The sequence below is a fragment of the Herpailurus yagouaroundi genome, unplaced genomic scaffold, assembly GCF_014898765.1.
Source record: "Herpailurus yagouaroundi ecotype Mexico unplaced genomic scaffold, PumYag 530, whole genome shotgun sequence".
Lineage (NCBI taxonomy): Eukaryota > Metazoa > Chordata > Mammalia > Carnivora > Felidae > Herpailurus > Herpailurus yagouaroundi.
The window spans coordinates 9,302,914-9,315,146 of record NW_024412747.1 but is presented as its reverse complement, the minus strand read 5'-3'; the positions used below and the strand labels follow the sequence as shown (position 1 = coordinate 9,315,146).

Below are 12,233 nucleotides of genomic sequence, written 5' to 3'. Positions count from 1 at the left end.
CACCGCCGAAGATTCTTTACATGCTTTATTCGAATTCTCAAAACCCTTCAAGATGGATGCCGATACTTCCAATTTACCAGTGGAGGGAATTAAGGCCCAGAATGGTGAGGTCACCCGCCCAAGGACATGGGGTTAGGAAATCACAGAGTGGGACTCTGAAGTCAAGGCTAGCTTGCTGCATTAGTCAAGGCGCAGGGCAAGGTGCTGTAACAAAGACGCCCAAAGAACAGTGTGTTACGCGAGGCGGAAACTTCTTTCTTTCTCATGTAATAGACTGCAGGTCAGGCACCCAGGAAAGTGGGGTGGCCGTGCTCTGTAATGTCGTTTCAGAGACATTCTTCCAAACGTTCGAAGAAAATTAATACTTATCCTTCTCAAACCGTAGTGGTTGTTACTGCAGACCATTGTGCGAACATGAACGGACCCATCACCGCTGGAGGCTCAACCCAGAGCCCATATCTGGCAGGGCCTGAGCCAGGAAGGGTAGAAATGGGGTAGACTGATGGGTGCCCACCATCCCGGACTGTGCTGCTCTCGATTCTTGGAGTTGTCCTTTCCAACATGTTCTTCTGCCTCTCTAGGACCTAGGAACCACTGACTGTTCAAGCCCACAAAAGAAACATAAACTCAAAATGCCAGAGCTGAGATGTGACGGGACTGAATATCGCCTGGTCCAGCTTCTAGTCCCCAGAGGAAGCACAAGGAGAGTCTGCTCCCTGGGATCACACAGAGGATAGTCAGCAAGTGGTCTGTCCATGCTCCGTCCACCCACAATCCACCCTCCCAGGAATAGGAATGAGGAAGCTCAGATGCCTCTGAGCTCAGGGCATCCGTGATCCACATTAAACCAATCCTGGCCTCCCCACTCTCCTCCGTTACCCATGCCGTGGAGAGGGGTAAAGGCAGCCTTCCCAGCGCTTCAGTCCAGACTGTGGTGGGTCCTGTTTTCATTCTTAGGTGGACATGTGGCTCATTTTTTCTCTCCAGTGCCTCGGAACACCCCACAGCGACATGGAGTCACTTGCCTTAAAATATCCTGGACGATGGGAAAGGACAATTCCTTTCCAGGCGTAGGGTGGTGGGTTTAGATGTGGGATGACCTTGGCCTTGGGTAGCTGACAGCAGAGCATGGAGAAATGTCTGTCCTCACCCTCCCAGCCATTGACTAACCCATGTTCAAGCTTAGGATTGAACTCATCTCTTCTCTTGACTCAGATCAAAACCCTCAAGCCACTGCTTTTAATGTAATCCGGTTCCCAACTTCAGGCTCAATGATGTGCTCAGGCTTCCCTTCAATGTTTGTGTGCCTTCTGTGTAGACCTGGGCTCTCTCCAAGAAGTCAGGGGGAGCTAGGGAGGAGGGAACCAGCCCTCCTTAGTCTCTAGAACCATGGCCAGCCCTTGGGTGGTGCAACCCTTCTCCTCTGCGTCTCCTCTGCCTGGAATGCTCATCACTTCCTCTGAGTTGAGAAGGACGACTAACATTAACACAGTGCTTACTAAGTAGATCTAGTCCTGTAGTGCTCACGTGCTGTTATTGTAGTGCTGTCCGCTGTCCAGGAGGGAGAGTGCTGTATGAGCACTTGGCATCGTTCAGTTCTCAATCCTTATAGCACACTAGGAGCTGGTTCCATTATGATTCCCACTTTACAGATGAGAAAACTGAGGCACCTGCCAGATGGTTATTGTTAGATCGTACAGATCCACTTGCACACTTTACTCCTGCCGTGTCGGATCCAGGTCTATATGGATGACGTCGACAGGCTTCCAAATTCTATGGTTTTCGGTTGTGTTTAGCCAGTGAGGAGAATGAAGGGGAGGGGTGGAGAGAGTGAGGCTGTGCGCTTGCCCCCCCCCCCCCCCCCCCCGGGCTCTCTCCCTGCGAGGTGGCCGGGGCCGCGTGTGTCTCCCAGCCTGAGGACGCTGCCACTTTCAGGGCTGTCTCTTCTCCTGGACTCCCTCTTCTCATTCCTTCTGGTGTCAGGTGGTGGCAGTTCCTGGGTTCCTGCACAAGCCCCCAGGGGCTCCGGAGACTCTGCCCAGAGGAACAGATCCCTTTGTAAACAGCCCCCTCCAATTATTTACTTTCCCTCTCTCTGAACTCCATTTAATTAAAATCACAAAACAACACAAAAGAAGCTGTAATCCTGGCGAGTGGATGCGGTCTTCCTTCGAAAAGTGCTGAGCACACCAAAAGCTTGCAAGCTTCTTGTGTTTGCAGTTTGGTGAAGCTTGCTTGCTTTTTTACGAGCAGCCAGCGATTGAACGCCAACCCCGGAACTTAAGGATTCGTCTTGGTTTAAAAAAAAGGTGGTTAGCCACCTGCACCAAATGCAAGCTTACGCCAGGTCCAGGAATTTTGTAAGTGAAGACCGCCATCTAGAAGAAGTTTCACCCTTTAGTTTCCCAGGGAGCTGGGCAGGGGGAGTTCGAGCAAACAGAGTGAGGCAGGCTACACAGGGCAGAAGGAGGTGCGGCGACAGGGTTGGGGAGATTTTTGCAAACACAACCATCCCCAAACAGGATAGCTCCCAAGTAACCCGGCCCCCCATCCCTACCCCAGCACCAAGACAAGGGAAGGCTGAGGGATACTAGGTTTGATCACATTTATTTAATGTGAAAAGGATCAGACGGTCTCAGTAGACCACAGGTTGACAGAGGTGGTGGTTCTTCGAGACAAAAAGTCTGAAAACTGTGAATTTTCACCCAGAGTTGCATAGCTTGGGCAAAGCCAGGACTCATACTAGGACCTGCCTGCTGTAGAACCCGTGTTCGTTTGTTTATACTATAGCTTCCGAAACCCGAGGAACTGATAAAAACATACAGATTCTCAGACCCCAGTCCTGACTTACTGAATCAGAAAATTCAGAGGGAGTAGCTTAGGAATCGATACTTTTAGAAGAGCACCACAGTGATACGGTCTAACTAATCCAGGGATCCGGGGAGTGTGTGGGCGAAACGAGAGTGGTTGAGTTAATCATGACCGCAGCTGAGTGATGCGCTCATAGGGGTTGATTTTCCTTTTTCTCTTTGCTTTTGTGCGTGTTTTAATTATTCCACAATGAACCCTTAAGAAAAAACAGAAAGAATTAGCAAGAAATCTATAAATCAACCAGATTTATAGATTTATAGATAAATTTATAAATAAATTTATCAATAAATCTATAAATTTATAGATTTGTAGATCAAATGAAACTCCCTCTCAATATCTCAATATCTCAAACGAGATATTCCACACTGGGGGGCCTTGCCAATTTATGAACGGGTACGGAGGGAGGGACTGAAGTCAAATGTGTCATCTAAAAAGGACACAAGTCTTATCTGTTCCCCAGTCGGTAGAGCTGTCAACGATTAAACATCATGGAATGAGGACTCAAAGGGCCAAATGACACTTGCAAGGTCCAGTCTCTCCCCCCCCCCCCCCGGGGGGGTCCTGACATCATTGCCATAAACCACGCCCAGCAAGAAGGTAGTCAGTTTAGGGTAGGATTTGTTCTTTTCCCGGCCTTGCAAAAATAACCAGAGAAAGGAAACTTCCAAGACCCAGGCAAATTGGGTGTTTTCTCTGGCTCAGCAAAACCAGCCCTGTCCACGGGACCTCAGTTAAGAGAGTCGGTGCTGCAGTATCGCCAGGGACAAGCCGGCCTGGGATGGGCAAGTGGCCCACAGAGCCTCTGCCCTGCATGCCTGGCACCTGGGGGAGATGTGCGCGTGTCTGCCTGCCCACGCCATCTCCAGTGGGGGCGGGCAGCCGTCGCAGGGCGCTTAGGCGTGCTAACTCCGGGTCGCGCAGACCTAGGACCTCAGCCCGCGTCGGTCACTGCTGTGGGCGAGTTGCCAGACCTTTGGGAGCCCCGGTTTTCTCATCTGCAAAATGGCAATAACAATAGGGCAAGTTCCATGGCTCGTGAGGAGGTGACCCCCGTGCGGCGCGTTAGCAGCGAGCCCCAGGCCCGAGGAGGGTGAGTTTTTCCTCTTGCTGAGCCCCAGTTGTCTGTTCTTCCTGCCTCCCTGGAGCAGAAGCTGTGGGTGCTCTGCCTGCACCCTCCGCTCTAGGGGTGCTCCAGCCGACTTCCAGCTGTGTCTCATTGCCCGAGGCCTTTTTCTGCAGCCACAGAAGGTCACTTGGGCCCCAGGTGAGGCAGGACAGGACCAGTCCTCAAACCCTGCACGGAAATACCACAGCCCCCTCCCACCTGCCATGTTCTTATTTACTGGGTCTCTCAGGCAGCTCGCTCATGGGGACCACAGACCTCGCCTGTTTCTCCTCCTGCCTGATCGGTGGTTGTCACCGTGTGCCATCAACAGCCACTTTGCGGAGAGCTGTGGCGCCGGTGCAGTGAACCCCTCCCCAAGCTCGAGAGCCTAAGAGGGACCCGCTGTGGCCCTGGAGGCCAAAGCTTCCCCGCAGCCACCCATGGGGGTGGCTGGCCGATAACACACCCTTTATTTGTCCCCCCACCTCCCAGATAAACCACTTGCACTCAAACCCTTGCTTTGGGATCAGATCTGGGGAGTCCAAACGAAGACACTTGGTATTACGAGGTCCGGACAGCAGATCCTGTGTCTTGGGTCATTTATTTGTTAGTAGATGGCGACAAGGACCCGGGTCTTGTCAGGGAGGGGGTGGTGATACCCCCTGGCATGCTGTAGCCCATCATGAAGACTCCCTTCTGTGAATACCCGGGATGCGTGCTGGTTATTTGGCACCTGCAGCCGTGTCCCCAGGGGGGAGGTGACCTTCTGTGCCCTGTGATGCTGCAGCTGGGACTCTCAACATTCCATTTCCACGCCGCCTGGGTGGAATTAGGCTCTGGGGCGCCGTGGGACGCTGGAGGGAAACAGGGGGCTGGACGAGGAAGAAGGGACTTGCTGCTTCCCATCGCTGCCAGGGTCGCTCAGTGATGATTCTTCATTCTGGAGATGAAGTCGGTTCCAAGAGCTACAGGTGGTTCCAGTTAATGGTTTTTCCCGTAACCCGTTATGGGTCTGCCTTTGCTGCCCCCTGCCCAGACAAAACCCTTCCCCATGATCCCCCAGTCTTGGGGTCTTCGTCGCTTCCTGCAATTACTACCTCGGCGACACCACAGTGAGGGTGGCCAACAGGTCTGGTTTGCCTGGGGCTACGGGGTTTCCCAGAAACCCAGGGGGCAGCAAGACAACGGCAGACCCAAGTCAGAAAACCATTGACGAGGGCACCAGATTGGAAGCCAGAAACCCTCTGTTGTAGCAGGTAAAAGGACTGTCGCCTGCCGGGGCCCGATGGCACATCCCGCTGTGCACGTGGCTTTGGACCTGATAAAACGCGTGGTGAGGTCCGATGTTATGGCCCCAGCAAGTAGCCGGTGCCAAAGTCAAGGCGCCGTAAAGAAGAGCGGGACCCGGCGGCCTAGAATGGGTCGTCTGGGTACGTGTGCTCCAGACCCCTCAATCCTCAGGTTACCTGGCCCTCTCGGTGCTTTCGTAGCCTCCCCTTGCCCCAAGGTGACGTGGAGGTCTCACCTGAAGCAGGTGCTTTGTAAGATGATACTTGCCCTCGTGGCTTCTCGGCCAGGGGTGGTAAACTTCCTCTGCAAAGGGACAGACAGCAAATATCTTAGGCTTTGCAGGCCACGCAACCCCTCTCATAACTACTCAACTCGTGCACTGCATCCAGAAAGCACGGGTGTCCGGGTGGCTCAGTCGGTTAAGCGTGATCTCGGCTCCGGTCAAGATCTCACAGTTTGTGGGTTCGAGCCATGCTTCGTTGACGCCCCTCCCCCACTCGTGTGGACGAGCCCTTGCGCGCGCTCTCTCAAAATAAGATAAATCAACTTCAAAACAAAACAAAACAAAAAAGCAGCCTCGCCAGTATGCAGATGAATGGGTATGGCTGGAGTCCTAACAACGCTTTATTTGCAAAAACAGGCCGTGTTTGACCTGTGGACCACAGTTTGCCAGTCCCTGTGGAAGACCGATAATTAGCCCTAGCAGGTCTCAGCACGGCAGACGCGAAAAATGCCTCCCGTCTTCAGAAAGGGCCCCGGAACCCAGCTAACATGCACCCTCGTGATTCAGGAGGTCCCATCTGGGAATGAGTCTTGAGATGACTGGCGTGAAAGAAAACAGAAGACTGGAGAAGGGAGACTTCACTGACATGTGGGCACTCTCCCATGACTCAGGATTTAGCACCCTGGCAAGGACCCTTAGCGCCCCCCTAATCTGCTACTGACACAGTGCCCCGCAGCGTGGTGATAAAGGATGGCCTCAACCAAATGAGACATTAATGCCAGAACAGCCTTGGGAGGCAGGCATACAAAAGTAGATTCTGTAAAATCGGAGAGTCTACCTCGCCTTCTCTGTCTGCCCCTCCCCTGCTCACGGGCTCGCTCGCTCTCTCTCCCTCGAAGGTAAACTTTATTTTTTTCTTTTAAAGAAAAGCACAGCACGGCTGGCAGGGCTAACCCATCAGAGGTGACGTGGACAAATGACTGTAATAGCAGAAGAGTTCCAGTGGCAACCTGGACCCTTATCTGCAAGAGTCAGGGGGGCGTGGCTAACAGACCGTGGTGTTCTTAGTGGTGAGACTGCAGCATGTTGCTTGAACTGTGTAACCAAAGACGAAGGGCAGGTGAGGCAAAGACTGATGTCAGCTGCTGCAATGGAAAACCATGATGCTTTGCCCGGTTTCCAGACCCGAGCCTGTTGTCAGACCCAGAGCGAATTGCCGAAGGGGGGCCTGGGTGTCCTTGAGGAATGCCCTTGCAGCATCACAGCAAAGCATATAGTGATTATCTCCTTCATCTGTCACTGAAAAAACTTATGGCTATTTCTCCTGAGGAAAAGGAATGACTCAGATCTTTAAAGAGCTGTGGCTAGAAGATCTGGGCTAAAACTTAAAATGCCATCCCAACCCTCCCCCTGATGTGGAGAACTTCTAGCTCCAAATCCGTCTCATAGTGAGTTCAACGGATTCACACCCCACCTCGTGTTCATTTGTCTGTTCCCTGCATGTGTCACTGGAAAGGACGCACGTGAGAGCTGGAAGGACACCGTTGCGGAGTAAGAGCCACAGTGGTAAGAAAAACCCAAGTGGAAACTCTCGAAACTTCCTCATTCTGGCTAAGGTAGGAAATCAGAAGAAATGTCTCATTCTGGGTTAGAAGGTCGCCTAAAAACTTAACGACGGCAAACAAACAAACACCAAAAAAACTTAAAGAAGGCAGCGGGCAGGGCCCCTGGGTGGCTGAGTTGGCTGAGCGTCTGACTTCAGGTCAGGCCATGATCTCACCGTTCCCCAATTTGAGCCGCACGTCAGGCTCTGTGCTGACAGCTCAGAGTCTGGAACCTGTTTCAGATTCTGTCTCTCTCTCTCTCTGCCCCTCTCCCACTCTTTCCGCCTCTCTGTAAAAAATAAATAAGCATTAAAAAAATTAAAAATAAATAAACATTAAATAAATAAATGAAATTGGGTTTGTAAATTTAATATATATTTTTTCCTCTGTAAGGTACTTCAATTGTCCGATAGGTAAACCAAGCCTTTCCAGGGTCTTTAGTCAATTTTCATAAGTCTAATTAATTGTCATTTATAAACAAGATGAATCTAGGTCCTTTTAAGTGTTCTTACACTCTATATAAATTTAGTAACCCTAGAATGTATTATGCTAAGCAAAATAAATTAGTCAGGGAAAGACAAATATGATTTCACTCATAGGTGGAATTTAAGGAACAAAACAGAAGAACATAGGGGAAGGGAGGGAAAAATAAAGACAAAAACGGAGAGGGAGACAAACCAGAAGAGACTCTTAAATACTGAGCTGAGAACAAACTGAGGGTTGGGGGAGGGAAGGTGGGGGGGGGATGGGCTACATGTGTGATGGGCATTAAGGAGGGCACTTGTTGGGATGAGCACTGGGTGTCATATGTAAGTGATGAATCACTAAATTCTATTCCTGAAATCCATACTACATTACATGTGAAGTAATTTGAATTTCCATTAAAAAAAATCACAAATTTATTTTATTTTATTTTTCTAACGTTTATTTATTTTGGGGGCAGAAAGGGGGGAGCAGAGAGAGAAGGAGACACAGAATCCCAAGCAGACTCCAGGCTCTGAGCTGTCAGCACAGAGCCCAACACGGGGCTCGAACCCATGAACTGTGAGATCATGACCTGAGCTAAATAAAGTCTGCTTCTTAACCGACTGAGCCACCCAGGTGCCCCCCAAAAATCACAAATGTAAATCACTTAATTTTAATATGGAATCACAAAACTGGCCTATTACTTGCATAAGCCAAAATCTCTTAAGTACTGTAGGAACTTAAATACTAAATATGAGTTGAATACTTACGTCAAGAATTGTGAAGAGTCTGAAATTTAGCCTACTTCCAAAATAATCAGTTTGGTGGCTGCTGGCAAAGGATAGGAGCCTTCTGAGTCAGAGACGAAGGACTTAGTTACTCATAGCAATAGTAGAATCTCAGCATTTATACCAGTTTCTGAGTCCCAGTCCCCAAGGGTGGTGTGAAACGGGCCAAGTGACACCTGCGTCCACAATGGATTATGGGAGAGGAGCCCTGAGCTTAGGGCGCCCAGATCTTTTCTAATGGACAGTAAGTCTGCTTCATTTTTGCTGTGGAGGATGGCGCTATCTTTATTGTACTGGACAGTAAATAAACCTGCCCTTTGCTCTGGAGGAACTCTGTCTCTGTTTTCCAAAGCTGTTCACCACATATCCTTGAAAAGATAGTGCAGAAGAAAGGCAGTCATGCGTCTGCTCACAAGATGTGCAGAAACAGGAGAAACGCATGGAAAATGCTCTCTCAACACCTTACCCACAAAATAGTCTCACAGTGGGTTGATTCTCTTAAGCATTTCTAAGTTTAAATCTAGATCTTTCTGTGATTGAAAGACGTTTCCCTGCTAGGGGATCAATCCAGACAACTTTTGGGTTATTTTCTCATACAATTTTTGTGGTTGCCTCCCAGTTAACTGGGGAATTTTTAATGACCAGTAGATCTCTGGCTGGAATATGGCTTGGGTGCTTGTTGGTGACCTTGACTGCCAGGCGAATCCTGGCTTCAGAGTCATTGTGCCAATAGTCTCCAAACAGGGTGGTCTCCACATGTATTTCACCTATACTTGTGTTACATGACCTCATTCTGCTGACTTGTGACACAGCGGTCAGTCCTCCAGCCAATTGTTGCTCCCTCTAGTTGGGTTTCGCATATCTATTTACATCTTTATTCTTGTCATGCTATTCCTATCTTTTACTTTTTTTTTTAATGTTTATTTATTTATTTATTTATTTTGCTAGAGGAGAGGCAGAGAGCGAGGGAGAGAGAATCCCAAGCAGGCTCCTTGCTCAGCACAGAGCACAACACGGGGCTTGATCTCAGGGACAGTGAAATCATGACCTGAGCAGAAATCAAGAGTCGGATGCTTGACCGACTGAGCCACCGAGGTGTCCCTATTCCTATCTTTTGGACCACAGACCTCAGAGATACGCTTGACTCCATTGTCTTCACATTTAAGAAGAACATTTTGTTTAGTTCTTTGACAGGCTAGGAAAGGGTATCTTCTCATCTGATCCTCTCTTTCCTGTTCTGGAAAGTGCCAAAGTGTGCCACTTGGGCAAAGGGAAAGAGGAAACCCTTCCTGTGGAGGTCCCTCAGAGATGTAACAGTTAAGGCAGCAGCCCCTTGCTGTGGCCAGGAGTTGGAGATTTCACCCTTCTCAGAAGAGCTCCCGCCCCCTGGTTGAAGCTCCACCTTCAACTGCTCTGTCAGTGAAAGTCCTGCTCCTCCCCAGGAGGACCACTTGCCAGGGGGGCTGAGTCCTGACTGCTCACCTGTATGGCACAGAGGGCAGCAACTAGGGAGAGAGGAGGGCTCTGGCGACACCTTGAGCCAGCCCATAAATTCCCCCTTCCTTCCACCCACAGATCATTAATCTCCTGGAACAGAAGCTGAGTACTAATTGGTCTAATAATGGGAAATGGGTCAGAGAGAAGGGCCTCCATGGTGGAATGGAGATGACTTTTTTAGGTACATAGTTTTGATAGGCATGTGAGAAGGAATTACAGCCCTACGGCAACCTCTGGTTTGCCCAGCTTGAGATAACTAAAGTTTCTCTCCATTTCAAATTCTAAATTAATTATAGCCTGACTGCGCTATCGCATTCAGCCTTCATCGTCCATTCAGTTTGAAGGCCATTACCAGCCGCCGAGCCTCCCAGCTCCTACAACCGGCGGCGGTCTGTCTATACTCTGCACTCCCAGAGTAAAACTTGAGCTGGTGTCTCATTTCCCTCTCTTAATAGCAAAGTAAAAGCCAAAGAAAAGGGGCCCTGTTGGTGGCAGGATAGCGTCCTGGCATAGCTTATGGATAGATGGCACCTGGCAGGGTCTCACATCGCCGGGGGAGCAGCAGGAGAAGGGGCAGCCCAAGCTGGGTTCTTTAGGTGGGGGGGGAGCACTCCATCTGAGCCTGGGCACCAGGGCATGTCCACTAACCCTGAGAAGTTTGCTTGTTTTCACAGTTATTTTTTGGCCGGAACGCATGGCAGCCAAGATGCTCTTACTTGTGCTTTATGATGTTGTGATAAGGGTTCCAGGATTCCCAGAGACTGATCCCACTGACGAGGAGCCAGGAGACCCGAGTTCTAGTCCCGTCTCCGCCACTCGCTGCCACCATCACTGAATAAGTCCCTCGATGTGTTAGTTATCTAACTCATAAGCAAGTGTAATTGTACCTGCCATGCCATATCCCAGGGTTATTGCTGGGCTTGGTTATTTCATCACATGAAATAATGGAATACTAGATGTGAATGTACTCTGCGAAGTACTGTGTTCCTCATTCTAAATGAGAGTCCAAGGGACCCACTTCAATTCTCAGCACAGGACAGCTCTTCTGATCACTCAGAGACTGAGAACAAGCTCCCCAGGTTCCAGGTTTGAATCTCTATCCAAGAGACAGAAAGCTCAGCCACGGTGTTCCACCTGGAGGGATCTTGGGATGTGGCTCTCAGCTGGAAAAAGGTGTGGGGACCTGTCTGCCTGACTGCGGGAACTTAGGGGAGCCACCTAAGTGGCCGGGTTTACCGAGGGCTAGGGTGCAGAGAGAAAGGAGGCAGGAAGGAGAGAGGGCAGCGATGGACGGAGAGATATGGTGTGGGCTCTGTCCTCAAGCCAGATCCGGAATCCCAGCACTTCCTTCCACCTGCTACCTCGCACACCTGTCACCTGAAGGGGCTCCTCACAGGTCTCCCTGCTTCTGCCTGACGGCCTTCAACACGGAAGTCACATTCCGCCACAGCACCCAAAGCCCTCAGCAGCTCTGGATTCCCCTCCAAGCAAGAGCCCAGTCTCCAGGGAAGCCCACGAAGCTCCCCCTTCCCAGCCCCTGCTTCTGGTCGCTCCCAGCCACCCTCGCCATGTGGGCTTCCGGTCTGTCTCAGACTGCTCTTTTGCACCAACCATCGTTCTGCTTGGACCCCTCTTTCCCGGATGTCCCCAATAATTCCCAGTGACTTTTCTCACCTCACTTGAGTCTGTGCCCATTGACGTTTTTCACCATGAGACTTAGAGCCACCACAGACCACCCAGCGCCCTCCCGAACTCTTTGTACCTCTTAGCCTGGGTTGTCCTTCCGGTGGTCCTTATCACCTTCAATAACACATAACATGGGGCGCCTGGGTGGCGCAGTCGGTTAAGCGTCCGACTTCGGCCAGGTCACGATCTCGCAGTGCGTGAGTTCGAGCCCCGCGTCGGGCTCTGGGCTGACGGCTCAGAGCCTGGAGCCTGTTTCCGATTCGGTGTCTCCCTTTCTCTCTCTGCCCCTCCCCCGTTCATGCTCTGTCTCTCTCTGTCCCAAAAATAAATAAATGTTTGAAAAAAAATTTTTTTTAAAAAAATAACACATAACTTATTTCTTACACTTTCTGTTTATTCCACCTCCTCCCTCCCCCCGCCAGAATGTAAACCCCAGGAGGTTTTTGTCTGCTTCCTTTCACCGACGTATCCCAGGGGCCTAGAACACCGCCTGGCCCATATCAAGTATTCGATAAATATTTGTAAGAAAATGAGTAATTCCGTGGGAGGAAAGGGAGGAGACTGTCTCAAGAAAGAGAAAGAATTCAACAATGTCAACACTTCCAAATGCTTCAGAGAGGTCAAGGCGAGAGCCGGAATTCTTGGCAAACACACTCCCGTCTGTTTGGACTGGAAACAGAGTACCATGCAGGATTACAAGATGA

The 12,233-nt window shown here is 50.3% G+C and overlaps 1 long non-coding RNA gene across 2 annotated transcripts; it reads right to left on the bottom strand.

The window, feature by feature from the left end:
• Window positions 1–2,588: 2,588 nt before the first annotated feature.
• Window positions 2,589–11,652, bottom strand: LOC121023224 (uncharacterized). Of its 2 annotated transcripts, none has more exons than XR_005787301.1 (3): window positions 11,518–11,652; window positions 5,443–5,569; window positions 2,589–3,067 (listed from the first exon to the last, which is right to left on the bottom strand). It is a non-coding gene; the product is annotated as an uncharacterized LOC121023224 (long non-coding RNA). The 2 variants fall into 2 exon arrangements; XR_005787302.1 differs by lacking the exon at window positions 11,518–11,652 and adding an exon at window positions 8,329–8,809.
• Window positions 11,653–12,233: the final 581 nt, after the last annotated feature.